The sequence below is a fragment of the Hyperolius riggenbachi genome, chromosome 2 (assembly GCF_040937935.1).
Source record: "Hyperolius riggenbachi isolate aHypRig1 chromosome 2, aHypRig1.pri, whole genome shotgun sequence".
Lineage (NCBI taxonomy): Eukaryota > Metazoa > Chordata > Amphibia > Anura > Hyperoliidae > Hyperolius > Hyperolius riggenbachi.
Window position 1 is genome coordinate 13,179,699 of NC_090647.1, and position 19,530 is coordinate 13,199,228.

The 19,530-nt window shown below is 52.7% G+C and overlaps 1 protein-coding gene across 2 annotated transcripts in view; it reads left to right on the plus strand.

Annotated features, from left to right (window-relative positions):
* The window catches only part of LOC137545356 (neuronal acetylcholine receptor subunit alpha-10-like), an 81,288-nt gene that overhangs the window by 52,788 nt on the left and 8,970 nt on the right, over positions 1 to 19,530 (plus strand). The gene's annotated exons all lie outside the window — the stretch shown is intronic.

Below are 19,530 nucleotides of genomic sequence, written 5' to 3' on the forward strand. Positions count from 1 at the left end.
GCGATGAGTAGCGCAAATGTGTAACATTATGCAAGCCGGATCTCCTCCACACAAGCAGGGGCGTAACTAGAGGAGAGCAGTACCTGTGATCACAGGGGGCCCAGAACTGCACAGGACCCCGACTACTGACCTTCCCATCCTCCCATACAGGCCCCTCCCTCCTCCACACAAGCAGGGGCGTAACTAGAGGAGAGCAGTACCTGTGATCACAGGGGGCCCAGAACTGCACAGGACCCCGACTACTGACCTTCCCATCCTCCCATACAGGCCCCTCCCTCCTCCACACAAGCAGGGGCGTAACTAGAGGAGAGCAGTGCCTGTGATCACAGAGGGGCCCAGAACTGCACAGGACCCCGACTACTGACCTTCCCATCCTCCCATACAGGCCCCTCCCTCCTCCACACAAGCAGGGGCGTAACTAGAGGAGAGCAGTACCTGTGATCACAGGGGGCCCAGAACTGCACAGGACCCCGACTACTGACCTTCCCATCCTCCCATACAGGCCCCTCCCTCCTCCACACAAGCAGGGGCGTAACTAGAGGAGAGCAGTACCTGTGATCACAGGGGGCCCAGAACTGCACAGGACCCCGACTACTGACCTTCCCATCCTCCCATACAGGCCCCTCCCTCCTCCACACAAGCAGGGGCGTAACTAGAGGAGAGCAGTGCCTGTGATCACAGAGGGGCCCAGAACTGCACAGGACCTCGACTACTAACCTTCCCTTCCTCCGATACAGGCCCCTCCCTCCTCCACACAAGCAGGGGCGTAACTAGAGGAGAGCAGTGCCTGTGATCACAGGGGGCCCAGAACTGCACAGGACTCCGACTACTGACCTTCCCTTCCCTCTGATACAGGCCCCTCCCTCCTCCACACAAGCAGGGGCGTAACTAGAGGAGAGCAGTACCTCTGATCACAGGGGGCCCAGAACTGCACAGGACCCCGACTACTAACCTTCCCTTCCTCCGATACAGGCCCCTCCCTCCTCCACACAAGCAGGGGCGTAACTAGAGGAGAGCAGTACCTGTGATCACAGGGGGCCAAGAACTGCACAGGACCCCGACTACTGACCTTCCCATCCTCCCATACAGGCCCCTCCCTCCTCCACACAAGCAGGGGCGTAACTAGAGGAGAGCAGTGCCTGTGATCACAGGGGGCCCAGAACTGCACAGGACCTCGACTACTAACCTTCCCTTCCTCCGATACAGGCCCCTCCCTCCTCCACACAAGCAGGAGCGTAACTAGAGGAGAGCAGTGCCTATGATCACAGAGGGGCCCAGAACTGCACAGGACCTCGACTACAAACCTTCCCTTCCTCCGATACAGGCCCCTCCCTCCTCCACACAACCAGGGGCGTAACTAGAGGAGAGCAGTGCCTGTGATCACAGGGGGCCCAGAACTGCACAGGACTCCGACTACTGACCTTCCCATCCTCCCATACAGGCCCCTCCCTCCTCCACACAAGCAGGGGCGTAACTAGAGGAGAGCAGTGCCTGTGATCACAGAGGGGCCCAGAACTGCACAGGACTCCGACTACTGACCTTCCCTTCCTCCGATACAGGCCCCTCCCTCCTCCACACAAGCAGGGGCGTAACTAGAGGAGAGCAGTGCCTGTGATCACAGGGGGCCCAGAACTGCACAGGACCCCGACTACTAACCTTCCCTTCCTCCGACACAGGCCCCTCCCTCCTCCACACAAGCAGGGGCGTAACTAGAGGAGAGCAGTGCCTGTGATCACAGGGGGCCCAGAACTGCACAGGACTCCGACTACTAACCTTCCCTTCCTCCGATACAGGCCCCTCCCTCCTCCACACAAGCAGGAGCGTAACTAGAGGAGAGCAGTGCCTGTGATCACAGGGGGCCCAGAACTGCACAGGACTCCGACTACTAACCTTCCCTTCCTCCGATACAGGCCCCTCCCTCCTCCACACAAGCAGGGGCGTAACTAGAGGAGAGCAGTACCTGTGATCACAGGGGGCCCAGAACTGCACAGGACTCTGACTACTAACCTTCCCTCCCTCCGATACAGGTCACTCCCTCCTCCACACAAGCAGGGGTGTAACTAGAGGAGAGCAGTACCTCTGATCACAGGGGGCCCAGAACTGCACAGGACCCCGACTACTGACCTTCCCTTCCTCCCATACAGGCCCCTCCCTCCTCCACACAAGCAGGGGCGTAACTAGAGGAGAGCAGTACCTGTGATCACAGGGGGCCCAGAACTGCACAGGACCCCGACTACTAACCTTCCCTTCCTCCGATACAGGCCCCTCCCTCCTCCACACAAGCAGGGGCGAAACTAGAGGAGAGCAGTACCTCTGATCACAGGGGGCCCAGAACTGCACAGGACCCCGACTACTGACCTTCCCTTCCTCCCATACAGGCCCCTCCCTCCTCCACACAAGCAGGGGCGTAACTAGAGGAGAGCAGTGCCTGTGATCACAGGGGGCCCAGAACTGCACAGGACCTCGACTACTAACCTTCCCTTCCTCCGATACAGGCCCCTCCCTCCTCCACACAAGCAGGAGCGTAACTAGAGGAGAGCAGTGCCTATGATCACAGAGGGGCCCAGAACTGCACAGGACCTCGACTACAAACCTTCCCTTCCTCCGATACAGGCCCCTCCCTCCTCCACACAACCAGGGGCGTAACTAGAGGAGAGCAGTGCCTGTGATCACAGGGGGCCCAGAACTGCACAGGACTCCGACTACTGACCTTCCCATCCTCCCATACAGGCCCCTCCCTCCTCCACACAAGCAGGGGCGTAACTAGAGGAGAGCAGTGCCTGTGATCACAGAGGGGCCCAGAACTGCACAGGACTCCGACTACTGACCTTCCCTTCCTCCGATACAGGCCCCTCCCTCCTCCACACAAGCAGGGGCGTAACTAGAGGAGAGCAGTGCCTGTGATCACAGGGGGCCCAGAACTGCACAGGACCCCGACTACTAACCTTCCCTTCCTCCGACACAGGCCCCTCCCTCCTCCACACAAGCAGGGGCGTAACTAGAGGAGAGCAGTGCCTGTGATCACAGGGGGCCCAGAACTGCACAGGACTCCGACTACTAACCTTCCCTTCCTCCGATACAGGCCCCTCCCTCCTCCACACAAGCAGGAGCGTAACTAGAGGAGAGCAGTGCCTGTGATCACAGGGGGCCCAGAACTGCACAGGACTCCGACTACTAACCTTCCCTTCCTCCGATACAGGCCCCTCCCTCCTCCACACAAGCAGGGGCGTAACTAGAGGAGAGCAGTACCTGTGATCACAGGGGGCCCAGAACTGCACAGGACTCTGACTACTAACCTTCCCTCCCTCCGATACAGGTCACTCCCTCCTCCACACAAGCAGGGGTGTAACTAGAGGAGAGCAGTACCTCTGATCACAGGGGGCCCAGAACTGCACAGGACCCCGACTACTGACCTTCCCTTCCTCCCATACAGGCCCCTCCCTCCTCCACACAAGCAGGGGCGTAACTAGAGGAGAGCAGTACCTGTGATCACAGGGGGCCCAGAACTGCACAGGACCCCGACTACTAACCTTCCCTTCCTCCGATACAGGCCCCTCCCTCCTCCACACAAGCAGGGGCGAAACTAGAGGAGAGCAGTACCTCTGATCACAGGGGGGCCCAGAACTGCACAGGACCTCGACTACTAACCTTCCCTTCCTCCGATACAGGCCCCTCCCTCCTCCACACAAGCAGGGGCGTAACTAGAGGAGAGCAGTACCTCTGATCACAGGGGGCCCAGAACTGCACAGGACCCCGACCACTGACCTTCCCTTCCTCCCATACAGGCCCCTCCCTCCTCCACACAAGCAGGGGCGTAACTAGAGGAGAGCAGTACCTCTGATCACAGGGGGGCCCAGAACTGCACAGGACCTCGACTACTAACCTTCCCTTCCTCCGATACAGGCCCCTCCCTCCTCCACACAAGCAGGGGCGAAACTAGAGGAGAGCAGTACCTCTGATCACAGGGGGCCCAGAACTGCACAGGACTCCGACTACTAACCTTCCCTTCCTCCCATACAGGCCCCTCCCACCTCCACACAAGCAGGGGTGTAACTAGAGGAGAGCAGTACCTGTGATCACAGGGGGCCCAGAACTGCACAGGACTCCGACTACTGACCTTCCCTTCCTCCGATACAGGCCCCTCCCACCTCCACACAAGCAGGGGTGTAACTAGAGGAGAGCAGTACCTCTGATCACAGGGGGCCCAGAACTGCACAGGACTCCGACTACTAACCTTCCCTTCCTCCGATACAGGCCCCTCCCACCTCCACACAAGCAGGGGTGTAACTAGAGGAGAGCAGTACCTCTGATCACAGGGGGCCCAGAACTGCACAGGACTCCGACTACTAACCTTCCCTTCCTCCGATACAGGCCCCTCCCACCTCCACACAAGCAGGAGCGTAACTAGAGGAGAGCAGTGCCTGTGATCACAGGGGGCCCAGAACTGCACAGGACTCCGACTACTAACCTTCCCTTCCTCCGATACAGGCCCCTCCCTCCTCCACACAAGCAGGGGCGTAACTAGAGGAGAGCAGTACCTGTGATCACAGGGGGCCCAGAACTGCACAGGACTCCGACTACTAACCTTCCCTCCCTCCGATACAGGCCCCTCCCACCTCCACACAAGCAGGGGTGTAACTAGAGGAGAGCAGTACCTGTGATCACAGGGGGCCCAGAACTGCACAGGACCTCGACTACTAACCTTCCCTTCTTCCGATACAGGCCCCTCCCTCCTCCACACAAGCAGGGGTGTAACTAGAGGAGAGCAGTACCTGTGATCACAGGGGGCCCAGAACTGCACAGGACCTCGACTACTAACCTTCCCTTCCTCCGATACAGGCCCCTCCCTCCTCCACACAAGCAGGGGTGTAACTAGAGGAGAGCAGTACCTCTGATCACAGGGGGCCCAGAACTGCACAGGACCTCGACTACTAACCTTCCCTTCCTCCGATACAGGCCCCTCCCTCCTCCACACAAGCAGGGGTGTAACTAGAGGAGAGCAGTACCTGTGATCACAGGGGGCCCAGAACTGCACAGGACCTCGACTACTAACCTTCCCTTCCTCCGATACAGGCCCCTCCCACCTCCACACAAGCAGGGGCGTAACTAGAGGAGAGCAGTACCTGTGATCACAGGGGGCCCAGAACTGCACAGGACCCCGACCACTGACCTTCCCTTCCTCCCATACAGGCCCCTCCCTCCTCCACACAAGCAGGGGTGTAACTAGAGGAGAGCAGTGCCTGTGATCACAGGGGGCCCAGAACTGCACAGGACTCCGACTACTAACCTTCCCTTCCTCCCATACAGGCCCCTCCCTCCTCCACACAAGCAGGGGCGTAACTAGAGGAGAGCAGTGCCTGTGATCACAGGGGGCCCAGAACTGCACAGGACTCCGACTACTAACCTTCCCTTCCTCCGATACAGGCCCCTCCCTCCTCCACACAACCAGGGGCGTAACTAGAGGAGAGCAGTGCCTGTGATCACAGGGGGCCCAGAACTGCACAGGACCCCGACTACTAACCTTTCCTTCCTCCCATACAGGCCCCTCCCTCCTCCACACAAGCAGGGGCGAAACTAGAGGAGAGCAGTGCCTGTGATCACAGGGGGGCCCAGAACTGCACAGGACCTCGACTACTAACCTTCCCTTCCTCCCATACAGGGCTCCATCCTTCGGATCAGGGGTTTTGTGGCTACACTTGTTATGGGTGTAGAGATCCTGATGGCCACACTTGTTGTATGACCCCTGTGAGATGGGCCCCCAGGCTGTGAGGGGCACCAGGGGAGGGAAGTGAAGAGGTGTGACCATGGGGGGCCCAGCAATTGTAGTTACGCCACTGCACACAATTAAGTAAAGGAGTGCACTGCAATAGTTTTTTGTGTCTCCTCCCTCCCACAATGGTGAGATTTCCCTGCAGTAGTTTGTGTCTCCTCCCCTCCCACAATGGTGAGACCTCCCTGCAGTAGTTTGTGTCTCCTCCCCTCCCACAATGGTGAGATCTCCATGCAGTGATCAGTGTCTCCTCCCCTCCCACAATGGTGAGATTTCCCTGCAGTAGTTTGTGTCTCCACTCCTCCCACAATGGTGAGATCTCCCTGCAGTGGTCTGTGTCTCCTCCCCTCCACAATGGTGAGATCTCCCTGCAGTGGTTTGGGTCTCCTCCCCTCCCACAATAGTGAGATTTCCCTGCAGTGGTTTGTGTCTCCTCCCCTCCCACAATGGTGAGATTTCCCTGCAGTAGTTTGTGTCTCCACTCCTCCCACAATGGTGAGATCTCCCTGCAGTAGTTTGTGTCTCCTCCCCTCCCATAATGGTGAGATCTCCCTGCAGTAGTTTGTGTCTCCTCCCCTCCCACAACGGTGAGATCTCCCTGCAGTGGTTTGTGTCTCCACTCCTCCCACAATGGTGAGATCTCCCTGCAGTAGTTTGTGTCTCCTCCCCTCCCATAATGGTGAGATCTCCCTGCAGTAGTTTGTGTCTCCACCCCTCCCACAATGGTGAGATCTCCCTGCAGTTATTTGTGTCTCCTCCCCTCCCACAATGGTGAGATCTCCCTGCAGTGGCTTGTCTCCTCCCCTCCCACACTGGTGAGATCTCCCTGCAGTAGTTTGTGTCTCCTCCCCTCCCACAATGGTGAGATTTCCCTGCAGTAGTTTGTGTCTCCTCCCCTCCCACAATGGTGAGATGAGATCTCCCTGCAGTGGTTTGTGTCTCCTACCCTCCCACAATGGTGAAATCTTACTGCAGTAGTTTGTGTCTCCTCCCCTCCGACAATGGTGAGATCTCCCTGCAGTAGTTTGTGTCTCCTCCCCTCGCACAATGGTGAGATCTCCCTGCAGTAGTTTGTGTCTCCTCCCCTCCCTCAATGGTGAGATCTCCCTGCAGTGGTTTGTGTCTCCTCCCATCCCACAATGGTGAATTTCCCTGCAGTAGTTTGTGTCTCCTCCTCTGCCACAATGGTGAGATCTCCCTGCAGTAGTTTGTGTCTCCTCCCCTCCCACAATGGTGAGATCTCCCTGCAGTGGTTTGGGTCTCCTCCCCTCCCACAATGGTGAGATCTCCCTGTAGTAGTGTATGTCTCCTCCCCTCCCACAATGGTGAAATCTCCCTGCAGTGGTTTGTGTCTCCTCCCCTTCTACACTGGTGAGATCTCCCTGCAGTAGTTTGTGTCTCCTCCCCTCCTACAATGGTGAGATCTCCCAGCAGTGGTTTGTGTCTCCTCCCCTCCCACAATGGTGAGATGAGATCTCCCTGTAGTAGTTTGTGTCTCCTCCCCTCCCACAATGGTGAGATGAAATCTCCCTGCAGTAGTTTGCGTCTCCTCCCGTCCCACAATTGTGAGATCTCCCTGCAGTAGTTTGTGTCTCCTCCCCTCCCACAATGGTGAGATCTTCCTGCAGTGGTTTGTGTCTCCTCCCCTCTCACACTGGTGAGATCTCCCTGCAGTAGTGTGTGTCTCCTCCCTTCCCACACTGGTGAGATCTCCCAGCAGTAGTTTGTGTCTCCTCCCTTCCCACAATGGTGAGATCTCCCTGCAGTAGTTTGTGTCTCCGCCCTCCCACAATGGTGAGATCTCACTGCAGTAGTTTGTGTCTCCTCCCCTCCCACAATGGTGGGATCTCCCTGCAGTGGTTTGTGTCTCCTCCCCTCCCACAATGGTGAGATCTCCCTGCAGTGGTTTGTTTCTCCCTGCAGTGGACCAAGTTGAGGTTTCTCTGCAGTAGTTTGTGTCTCCTCCCACAATGACTGGATAATAGTGTAGTGTGTGGCAGTGACACGGAGTTGTGTTGTGATGTTGCAGGTGTTTGGGATAGTGAATTCAGCTCTGAGAGATCTGGGCACTTGTGACATGAAGGATGTGGAGATATTTTGCACAGAGACACATCAGATACGTGGATTTGTCCTGTAAGCAGAGGACATGCTGTCCCCTGGCAGGAGGGAGATGCTGTCCCCTGGCAGGAGGGAGATGCTGTCCCCTGGCTGGAGGGAGACTCCTGTGCCCCTGGCTGGAGGGAGATGCTGTCCCCTGGCTGGAGGGAGATGCTGTCCCCTGGCTGGAGGGAGATGCTGTCCCCTGGCTGGAGGGAGATGCTGTCCCCTGGCTGGAGGGAGACGCCTGTGCGCCGATCCCTCTCCCCGGTGCAGGGATTTCTGGCCAGCGCTGTGCCAGGCTCGCTGGGAAGGTGTAACACTATCTGCGGTGCAGCTGCTGTGTGCCACAGCTCATGTTCTTCAGCAGAGGTGACTCTCCGAGCCCCGAGGCTGAATTACAACTTTGCATTTCTCGGTGACATCACAGCCGGTGCTTGTCTATTGTATTATTTATTTCCCTTTATATTTATATACAGCACTGCCACATTATGTAGTGCTGTACAGAATACACACAGCCAGCCACATCAGTGGGCAGGTGCTACTGTCCGTCATCTATGAGGTCACATCGCTCTCCTGCAAGGGACTCTCAGTACTTTCAGCTATAGGTCTTCTTCATTAGGGCTTCTCAGCTACTATCCAGACTTGGTGTTGGGTGCAATTTTTTCTTAAAAGTTTTGTTTAACCCACACCCGATCGAGTACACCTGTGAGGAGGGCGGTGGGGGTGAGTTAGACACTTACCTTAGTAGTAGGCCACACAGAATTGGTTGGTGGGGGAAGCGCCCAATACATGATTGGCTAGGGTGCAGATAAATCTATACAGCTATCTATAATATATAAAAAAGAGGTATCTTACCTCCAATGAAGACTCACATAGAGTAGAAAAGGAGTCCCTATTGTAAAAACGGTTATATGGTAATAGTATGGCCCACACGAGTCCTGATCCCACCATCACTGAGTGTCTGAGGTTATATGGTAATGGTATGGCCCACACGAGTCCTGATCCCACCATCACTGAGTGTCTGAGGTTATATGATAATGGTATGGCCCACACAGAGCCCTTATCCCAACATCACTAAGTGTCTGAGGTTATATGATAATGGTATGGCCCACACGAGTCCTGATCCCAACATCACTAAGTGTCTGAGGTTATATGATAATGGTATGGCCCACACGAGTCCTGATCCCAACATCACTAAGTGTCTGAGGTTATATGATAATGGTATGGCCCACACAGAGCCCTTATCCCAACATCACTAAGTGTCTGAGGTTATATGATAATGGTATGGCCCACACGAGTCCTGATCCCACCATCACTAAGAGGTTATATGGTAATGGTATGGCCCACACAGAGCCCTGATCCCACCATCACTGAGTGTCTGAGGTTATATGATAATGGTATGGCCCACACAGAGCCCTGATTCCAACATCACTGAGTGTCTGAGGTTATATGATAATGGTATGGCCCACACAGAGCCCTGATTCCAACATCACTGAGTGTCTGAGGTTATATGATAATGGTATGGCCCACACAGAGCTCTGATGCCAACATCACTGAGCATCTGAGGTTATATGGTAATGGTATGGCCCACACAGAGCCCTGATCCCGCCATCACTGAGTGTCTGAGGTTATATGGTAATGGTATGGCCGACAAAGAGCCCTGATCCCACCATCACTGAGTGTCTGAAGTTATATGATAATGGTATGGCCCACACAGAGCCCTTATCCCAACATCACTGAGTGTCTGAGGTTATATGGTAATGGTATGGCCCACACAGAGCCCTGATCCCACCATCACTGAGTGTCTGAGGTTATATGGTAATGGTATGGCCCACACAGAGCCCTGATCCCACCATCACTGAGTGTCTGAGGTTATATGATAATGGTATGGCCCACACGAGTCCTGATCCCACCATCACTCAGTGTCTGAGGTTATATGGTAATGGTATGGCCCACACAGAGCCCTTATCCCAACATCACTGAATGTCTGAGGTTATATGGTAATGGTATGGCCCACACAGAGCTCTGATCCCACCATCACTGAGTGTCTGAGGTTATATGGTAATGGTATGGCCCACACGAGTCCTGATCCCACCATCACTGAGTGTCTGAGGTTATATGATAATGGTACGGCCCACACGAGTCCTGATCCCAACATCACTCAGTGTCTGAGGTTATATGATAATGGTATGGCCCACACGAGTCCTGATCCCACCATCACTGAGTATCTGAGGTTATATGATAATGGTATGGCCCACACAGAGCTCTGATCCCAACATCACTAAGTGTCTGAGGTTATATGGTAATGGTATGGCCCACACGAGCCCTGATCCCACCATCACTGAGTGTCTGAGGTTATATGATAATGGTATGGCCCACACAGAGCCCTGATCCCAACATCACTGAATGTCAGTCTAAGGTTATATGGTAATGGTATGGCCCACACAGAGCCCTTATCCCACTATCACTGAGTGTCTGAGGTTATATGATAATGGTATGGCCCACACAAGTCCTGATCCCACCATCACTGAGTGTCTGAGGTTATATGGTAATGGTATGGCCCACACGAGTCCTGATCCCACCATCACTGAGTGTCTGAGGTTATATGATAATGGTATGGCCCACACAGAGCCCTGATCCCACCATCACTGAGTGTCTGAGGTTATATGGTAATGGTATGGCCTACACAGAGCCCTGATCCCACCATCACTAAGTGTCTGAGGTTATATGGTAATGGTATGGCCCACACGAGTCCTGATCCCAACAACACTGAGTGTCTGAGGTTATATGATAATGGTATGGCCCACACAGAGCCCTGATCCCAACATCACTGAATGTCAGTCTGAGGTTATATGGTAATGGTATGGCCCACACAGAGCCCTTATCCTACTATCACTGAGTGTCTGAGGTTATATGGTAATGGTATGGCCCACACGAGTCCTGATCCCACCATCACTGAGTGTCTGAGGTTATATGATAATGGTATGGCCCACACAGAGCCCTGATCCCACCATCACTGAGTGTCTGAGGTTATATGGTAATGGTATGGCCCACACAGAGCCCTGATCCCACCATCACTGAGTGTCTGAGGTTATACAGAAGGTTCTGGGGTAGTCTACATCTACAGAACATTGGTGGTCAGTTTCCAAAGATGTTTAGAATACCTTACCTGCCAAGTTCCTTCAGAATTTATCTGAGCAGGCCTACTTAGACCGCTGTTAAAGGGACTCCGAGCAGTGCCTTTAAGCATACCCACAACTAATTAATTATATCTTCACACCTACCAGCATGATGATTGTAATTATATCCCCCTGCGTTCCTTGTATTTCATTGCATTGTGCTGAATGGAGCTGCAGACACTGGGGAAAGTGTCGTCCTTTGTAATACAATGCTGAATAAGGAATCCAAGATGGCGGCCGTGATTTCGATCGTGAAAATAGCGAAAACTAAAAGGCATAGGGTGGCAGTTTATATAACATTGGAAAGAGGAGAAAAAGAGCTTCAAAATGGTATGCATCTTTCTGTAGTTACTGCACTACTCTGAGTCCCTTTAAGTTCAGGTAAATTTGGCCCCACCCATAACCACACCCACATTCTGGTGTGTGGCCACACCCATTTTTTGGCTGGAGTGCCCAAAAGTGCCCTGGATCTCTTAGGATCCTAGCAACGCCCCTGGTGGTAAACCTACTGCGCACAAGCAGCGTGGGATTAAATTAGTGCGCACGCACTACATGCGGTCCAGGCATATTCAATGTTCGGTACCAGTCGAAGATGTTGACTGAGTACTGCGGGGACCCCCGGGGGGTGCTGGTGGGACATGTGCTGTGTCCCCGCAACGCAAACAAAATGCTAGCAAGCTTGCAAATCACCCCTCTCAGTTCAGGAGTACATTAACTACTTAACGACCGCCTAACGCCGATAGGCGGCGGCTGGTCGTAAGTGGAATTACATGGAAACTTCCATGTCAGTTCACGGAGGGTGTCTCCGTGAACAGCCTGCGAGCCGCCGATCGCGGCTCACAAGCTAATTGTAAACACGCGGGGAAGAAATCCCAGCTGTTTACATCATACTGTGCTGCAGCGCAGCAGCGCCGTAAAGGAGATCGGCGATCCCCGGCCTCTGATTGGCCAGGGATCGCCGCAGTCTGATAGGCTGAAGCCTATTAGAGGCGGTGCAGGACGAATCTCCGACCTGTGCCGCCCATAGCCTGCGGGAGAGGGAGGGAAGGACGGGGAGGCTGGGAATCGCTGCGGAGGGGGGCTTTGAAGAGCCCCTCCCACTGGCGAACTGAGGGGGCTATTCCGGGTGTCTGGAACCTCCCCCCTGCACTGAGCTGTGTATTCAGCCAGGGAAGCCCGCATAATATAAACAGCCTCATTCTCCCTCCCTTCTTACTTCTGGTGCTTCCCTCCAGCTAATAGAATGAGAGAGGCAACCCAGCTTCCCTCACAAGAAGATGCAGCCTGCAGTGAGAGAATGTTGATTATGGAGTCCTGGACTCTCCACAGCACAGAAGTGTCAGACATGATGAAATTAGAGTGCAGGCAAGCTGGTAAACATGCACCGCATGATGCAGAGCTTGCCTGGACTCAGGGTCTGTGGGCAAACATCTGTCTGGTCTCTCCCCATTGTTATTATGACTGCATGTGTGGGTAAGGTGTTTAACAAGCTGAAAAGTTTTTGACAGTCCCTAGACTCCAGGAGGGCTTCTTTCTGACTTGTGTGAGAGACTGACAGGGACAGGAGTCCGATTACAGGCAAGTAGCCTGTCTGATGTGGGACTTCAATACAGATAAGTTCTCTGCTCCATCTCAGGCTATTCTCAATTTCTCCACTCCTCTCTCTGGGCTAGTGCAACGCCAAAATGACAATAGCAATCGCTAGCAATTTGTGAGTGTGATTTTGTGAAGTGATTTTCAGAGCGATTTTTGAATGAATTGCTCAAAAACATGCTACATGCAGTATACGAGCGATTTTGAAAAAATCACAAGGCTGCTGTGGGAACACCCACATAGGGTAACATTAGTCAAGCGCTTTTCAAATCACTGTTGATTTGAAAAACGCTCAGAAGCCCTCTTGGTGTGCACCAGCCTCCTTCATTCACCTTTGTTTCCCTCTTTCCCTAGTGCTGGCTGGGTGTGTGTTCTTGTCATACAGGAAAGCTAAATAAAAGTGCAATCCTGGTGAGGCAAAATATTATTATTTAGTATTTATATAGCGCCGCCATCTTCCGCAGATGCATATATCCCTGCATCATATGGGTATCGCTTGCGCTATGTGACACTATATAGCATATTCCACTGAATTGTCCAAACTAAGTCTATCTCCCGTTCCTCTCTTGGGGAGTTGTTCCAGCGCTGTACCCCGTTCACATTTGCTGCTACCAGAAGCCCTCAGAAACACTCGTGTCCTTGAGTACTTCCAAAGATAGGCAGCTCCGTAATACGCCAGCGCACTTTTGTGCATGGGCAGTATGGAGCCACCTGTATTCGGAAGCACTCGGGGACATACGTGCTTCTGGACCTTTCAGGAACCCCCCCCCCCTTAAAAATCCTGCGTTTGCCCCTGCCTCCCGCAGGACACAAGTAGCTGGCGGCGATCAGACCCCCCCAGCAGGACATCCCCCTAGTGGGGAAAAAAGGGGGGAAATCTGATGGCCCTGGCTGATTCCTGATCAGTGCTAAATCTGGTTAAGAGGCATTTCTTTGGCAGATATTACTTAGAAGAAAACTTTGGAGAAAAAGTTAAGACACCTGCAGTGAGAGGTAGATGGACATTGCAATATTTATTTCCTGTTAAACCATTCCAGTTGCCTGGCAGCCCTGCTGGTCTATTTGGCTGCAGCAGTATCTGAATCACACACCTGAAACAAGTATGCAGCTAATATTAAATTTGTTGTCAGAAACATCTGATCTGCTGCATGCTTGTGCAAGGTCCATGGCTAAAAGTATTAGAGGCAGAGGATCAGTAGGACAGCCAGGCAATGTGGATTGTCTAAAAGGAAATAAATATAACAGCCTCCATGTCCCTCTCATTTCAGGTGTCCTCTAAATGAAGGACACTCATTTCAGGGGTCCTTTAAATAAAGGACAACTTAATGTGTTCATATTTACACAAACATGTACAGTTTATAATACATACGTATGTATCATGGAAGTGTGTAAGCGCACATTACCTGCATTCATTAGAAAAAGCAGCGGACATGTCACTGCCCTCCATTGTTCCTCATAACTACAGCGTTACTTATAAATGTAAAACCTTCTGTAAGTTTCCCAATTTCATCAAGTCTTTAACCTCCACCTGACCCCTAAACTGATCCCCGATCCTCAGCCTGACTCTTAAAACGCAACCACAACCCATCCCTAATCCTCCAGCTTCCAGTCTGCCTCACTTCTCGTATCACTTTCACACCTGAACTCCGAAACCTTCGCATGGATGTCACTTGTGGAAAACCCACATGAGCCATGTCACATCTTCTGACCACAGGGGTTTCCACTCACCGGAACCTTCACCAAACACAAGCCATGTCATATCTTCTGACCACAGGGGTTTCCACTCACAGCAACCTTCGCCAAACACGTGCCATGCCACATCTTCTGATCACAAGGGTTTCCACTCACCGGAACCTTCACCAAACACAAGCCTTGTCATATCTTCTGACCACAGAGGTTTCCACTCACCGCAACCTTCACAGAACACGAGCCATCTCATTTCCGTTGACCACACAGGTTTCCACTCACCGCAACCTTCACCAAACACAAGCCATGTCATATCTTTTGACCACAGAGGTTTCCACTCACCGAAACCTTCACCAAACACAAGCCATGTCATATCTTCTGACCACAGAGGTTTCGATCACTGGAAACTTCACCAAACACGAGTCACGTCATATCTTCTGACCACAGGGATTTCCACTCACCGCAACCTTCACCAAACACGAGCTATGTCATATCTTCTGCCACAGAGGTTTCCACTCACCGCAACCTTCACCAAACACGAGCTGTCATATCTTCTGACCACAGGGATTTCCACTCACCGGAACCTTCACCAAACACAAGCCATGTCATATCTTCTGACCACAGGGGTTTCCACTCACAGCAACCTTCGCCAAACACGTGCCATGCCACATCTTCTGATCACAAGGGTTTCCACTCACCGGAACCTTCACCAAACACAAGCCTTGTCATATCTTCTGACCACAGAGGTTTCCACTCACCGCAACCTTCACAGAACACGAGCCATCTCATTTCCGTTGACCACACAGGTTTCCACTCACCGCAACCTTCACCAAACACAAGCCATGTCATATCTTTTGACCACAGAGGTTTCCACTCACCGAAACCTTCACCAAACACAAGCCATGTCATATCTTCTGACCACAGAGGTTTCGATCACTGGAAACTTCACCAAACACGAGTCACGTCATATCTTCTGACCACAGGGATTTCCACTCACCGCAACCTTCACCAAACACGAGCTATGTCATATCTTCTGCCACAGAGGTTTCCACTCACCGCAACCTTCACCAAACACGAGCTGTCATATCTTCTGACCACAGGGATTTCCACTCACCGCAACCTTCACCAAACACGAGCTATGTCATATCTTCTGACCACAGAGGTTTCCACTCACCGCAACCTTCACCAAACACGAGCTGTCATATCTTCTGACGACAGAGGTTTCCACTTACCGCAACTTCACCAAACACAAGACTTGTCATTTCTTCTGACCACAGAGGTTTCGATCACTGGAAACTTCACCAAATACGAACCATGTCATATCTGCTGACCTCAGAGGTTTCCACACACCAGAACCTTCACCAAACATGAGCCACGTCATATCTTCTGACCACAGAGGTTTTCATTCACCGGAACCATCACCAAACACAAGCCATGTCATATCTGCTGACATCAGAGGTTTCCACTCACTGGAACCTTCACCAGACATGAGACATGTCATATCTTATGACCACAGAGGATTACACTCACCAAAACACAAGCCAAACAAGAGCCATGTTTTACCTATGTTTCCACACACCAAAAATGAGCTAAACGCAAGCCATGTTATATCTGCTGAGTCTGACCACAGAGGTTTCCACTCACCAAAACCTTCACCAAACACAATATGATATCTGCTGACCAATGACTTTTCCACACACCTGCCCTGGACCTTCATCAAACACAAACCATATGGTATCTGCTGAACCTGGAGGTTTCCACTCACCAAAACATGAGCCACACAGGGCCGGCCCGCCCATGAGGCGGGGTGAAACCTTTGCCTCAGGCGGCACTTCTGAGGGGGCGACACCCGCCCGTCCATGTGTGTGGGGGGCCGCCCGAGCTGGAGGGGATAGCGGGCAGGAAAGGGGTATTGGGCCTAGCGGCGGGGAGGGGGGTCGGACCCCCCCTCCTTCGCCTGGGTCCCCCGTCCTCCGCTCCCCTCCAGCTTTAAAAAGGTCTGTGCTGTGGCTGCAGCTATTCGTAAGAGGCAACGGGCGGGGATTACTCACCTCTTCCTCGTTCCAGGCTAGCGTGCGCTCCACTGACGTCACTTCCTGCGGCCACAGCACGGACCTTTTTAAAGCTGGAGGGGAGCGGAGGACGAGGGACCCAGGCGAGGGAAGGGGGGGTCCGACCCCCCTCCCCGCCGCTAGGCCCAATACCCCCTTCCTGCCCGCTATCCCCTCCAGCTCGGGCGGCCCCCCACAACAACGGCTTGAGGGGGGGGGGGGGGCGGTGGCGATTTCACTGAAAATTGCCTCAGGCGGCAAAAAGTCTAGGGCCGGGCCTGGAGCCACACAAAAGCTTATTATATCTGCCGCCCACAGAGGTCTCCACTCACTGAAACATTCACCAAACACAAACCATGTTATATCTGCTGAACCCAGAGGTTTCCACTCACCAAAACACGAGCCATGTTATACTGACCACAGAGGTCTCCATTTACCAGAACCTTCACCAAACACGAGCCATATCATATCTGCTTACCATAGAGATTTCCAAACACCAAAACCATCACCAATCACGTGCCATGTTATAGCTGATGACCACAAAAGTTTCCACTCACCAAAACATGAGCTAAGCATGAGCCTTGCCAACCACAGAGGTTTCCATTTACCAAAACCTTCACCAAACACGAGCCATGTTATTTCTCCTGACCACAGAGGTCTCCACTCACCAAGACATGAGCCAAATGCGAACCATGTTATATCTACTGACCACAGAGGTTTCCACTTACCATAACCTTCACCAAACAAGAGCCATGTCATATCTGCTAAACAAACCCACATGTTTCCAACTTTCCACTCACTGAAACCGTCACCAAACAAGAGTCATATCATATCTCCTGACCACAGAGGTTTTCACATACCTGGAGCTTCAGCAAACACAAACATGTCACATCTGCTGACCACAGAGGCTTCCAATCACCAAAACTTGACATGTGTCAGCTTTTTATTATTACAGAGCCAAACTAATCCAACAAGCATACAGAAGTTTAGATGTTTTGACGTTTGGATGAACAAATGTTTTGGATTGGTTGAAACCTCCCTGGTGTTCAGTTTCTGCTAGAATTCTGTGCAAAAAGTGATCCAATTAATTTTCACAAACCTTTTTCCTGTAACTTACCAAAATGTGTCAAGCAAGGGTCTAGTACACATTCTGAGTATAACAAGGACTTGAAAACAAAATCAAATCAAAACTAAAATTTCAAAATTACTCCCTAAAATTTCTAATCATTTACATTTCCAAGCTGCAGCTGCTCAACCTGCACTAATGCCCATGTAAAGGTGGCCATAGATCTAGTGATGATGGGCAGATCCGACCAAGGGACAAATCTCTCTATGATTGTATCTGATTAGAGAGAGATCTGTTGGCTGCCCATACACCACAGACCCGATTCCTGATCAATCTCATGCTGAAATCTTTGTTTTTGCAAGTAGAGCGATTTCCGGAGCGATTTAGAGGAAGGTGATTTTGGGCCCTGCTTTCCCCTATTAAATCGCTCCAGAAACGTTGCATGCAGGGAGATCACATTCGCTCCTGTAGGCTCACCTCCATTAACTTTCATTAGCCTCGCTTCCCAGAATCGCCGGCAATTCCGAAGCATGGCTAAAAGAGCTCTAGTGGACCATAGTCCTAAGATTACATCACTGGTGGATCTTGTGTCAAAAGTGCTACTTGTCAGATGTGTCCGTCCGTTGTATCTCCACCTCCAGATGAGATTGTTTTATTGTAAAGTGCCATTACTATTTACTTGCTGCAGAGAGGAAAGAGAAACAAACTTTTTTTCACTTTAAGGAATTGTCAGGCAAAAAAAAAAAAATTAGTTTCACTTACCTGGGGCTTCTACCAGCCCTATGCAGCCATCCTGCGCCCTCGTAGTCACTGCTGCTCCAGTCCCCCGCCGCCAGCTAGTTCTGCTTCTACCAGCCCCATGCAGCCACTCACTGCTGCTCCAGTCCCCCGCCACCAGTTAGTTCTGCTTCTACCAGCCCCATGCAGCCATCCTGTGCCCTCGTAGTCACTCACTGCTGCTCCAGTCCCCCTCCACCAGCTAGTTCTGCTTCTACCAGCCCCATGCAGCCATCCTGTGCCCTCGCAGTCACTGCTGCTCCAGTCCCCCACCGCCAGCTAGTTCTGCTTCTACCAGCCCCATGCAGCCATCCTGTACCCTCGTAGTCACTCACTGCTGCTCCAGTCCCCCTCCACCAGCTAGTTCTGCTTCTACCAGCCCCCTGCAGCCATCCTGTGCCCTCGTAGTCACTCACTGCTGCTCCAGTCCTCCTCCACCAGCTAGTTCTGCTTCTACCTGCCCCATGCAGCCATCCTGTGCCCTCGTAGTCACTCACTGCTGCTCCAGTCCCCCTCCACCAGCTAGTTCTGCTTCTACCAGCCCCATGCAGCCATCATGTGCCCTCGCAGTCACTCACTGCTGCTCCAGTCCCCCTCCACCAGCTAGTTCTGCTTCTACCAGCCCCATGCAGCCATCCTGTGCCCTCGTAGTCACTCACTGCTGCTCCAGTCCCACGCCGCCAGCTAGTTTTGTTTTGCCAGCCTTGGGGTTGGCGGGCCGCGTTGTGTACATTTTTACGCATTCCCGCTGGTGCAGGAACATTAACACATACATTTTTACGCATTAGCAGTGCAAACGCAATGCAAAATTTATATGTTGCACCGATAAATTTACGCGTTGCACCGCTAACGCGTAAAAATGTATGTGTTAATGTTCCTGCACCAGCGGGAATGTGTAAAAATGTACACAATGCGGCCTGCCGACCCCGAGGTCGGCAAAAACGAAACTAGCTGGCGGCAGGGGACTGGAGCAGCAGTGAGTGACTCCGAGGGCACAGGATGGCTGCATGGGGCTGGTAGAAGCAGAACTAGCTGGTGGAGGGGGACCAGAGCAGCAATGAGTGACTACGAGGGCACAGGATGGCTGCATGGGGCTGGTAGAAGCAGAACTAGCTGGCGGCGGGGGACTGGAGCAGCAGTGAGTGACTAGGAGGGCACAGGATGGCTGCATGGGGCTGGTAGAAGCAGAACTAGCTGGTGGTGGGGGACTGGAGCAGCAGTGAGTGACTACGAGGGCACAGGATGGCTGCATGGGGCTGGTAGAAGCCCCAGGTAAGTGAAACTCATTTTTTTTTCTTTTTGCCTGAC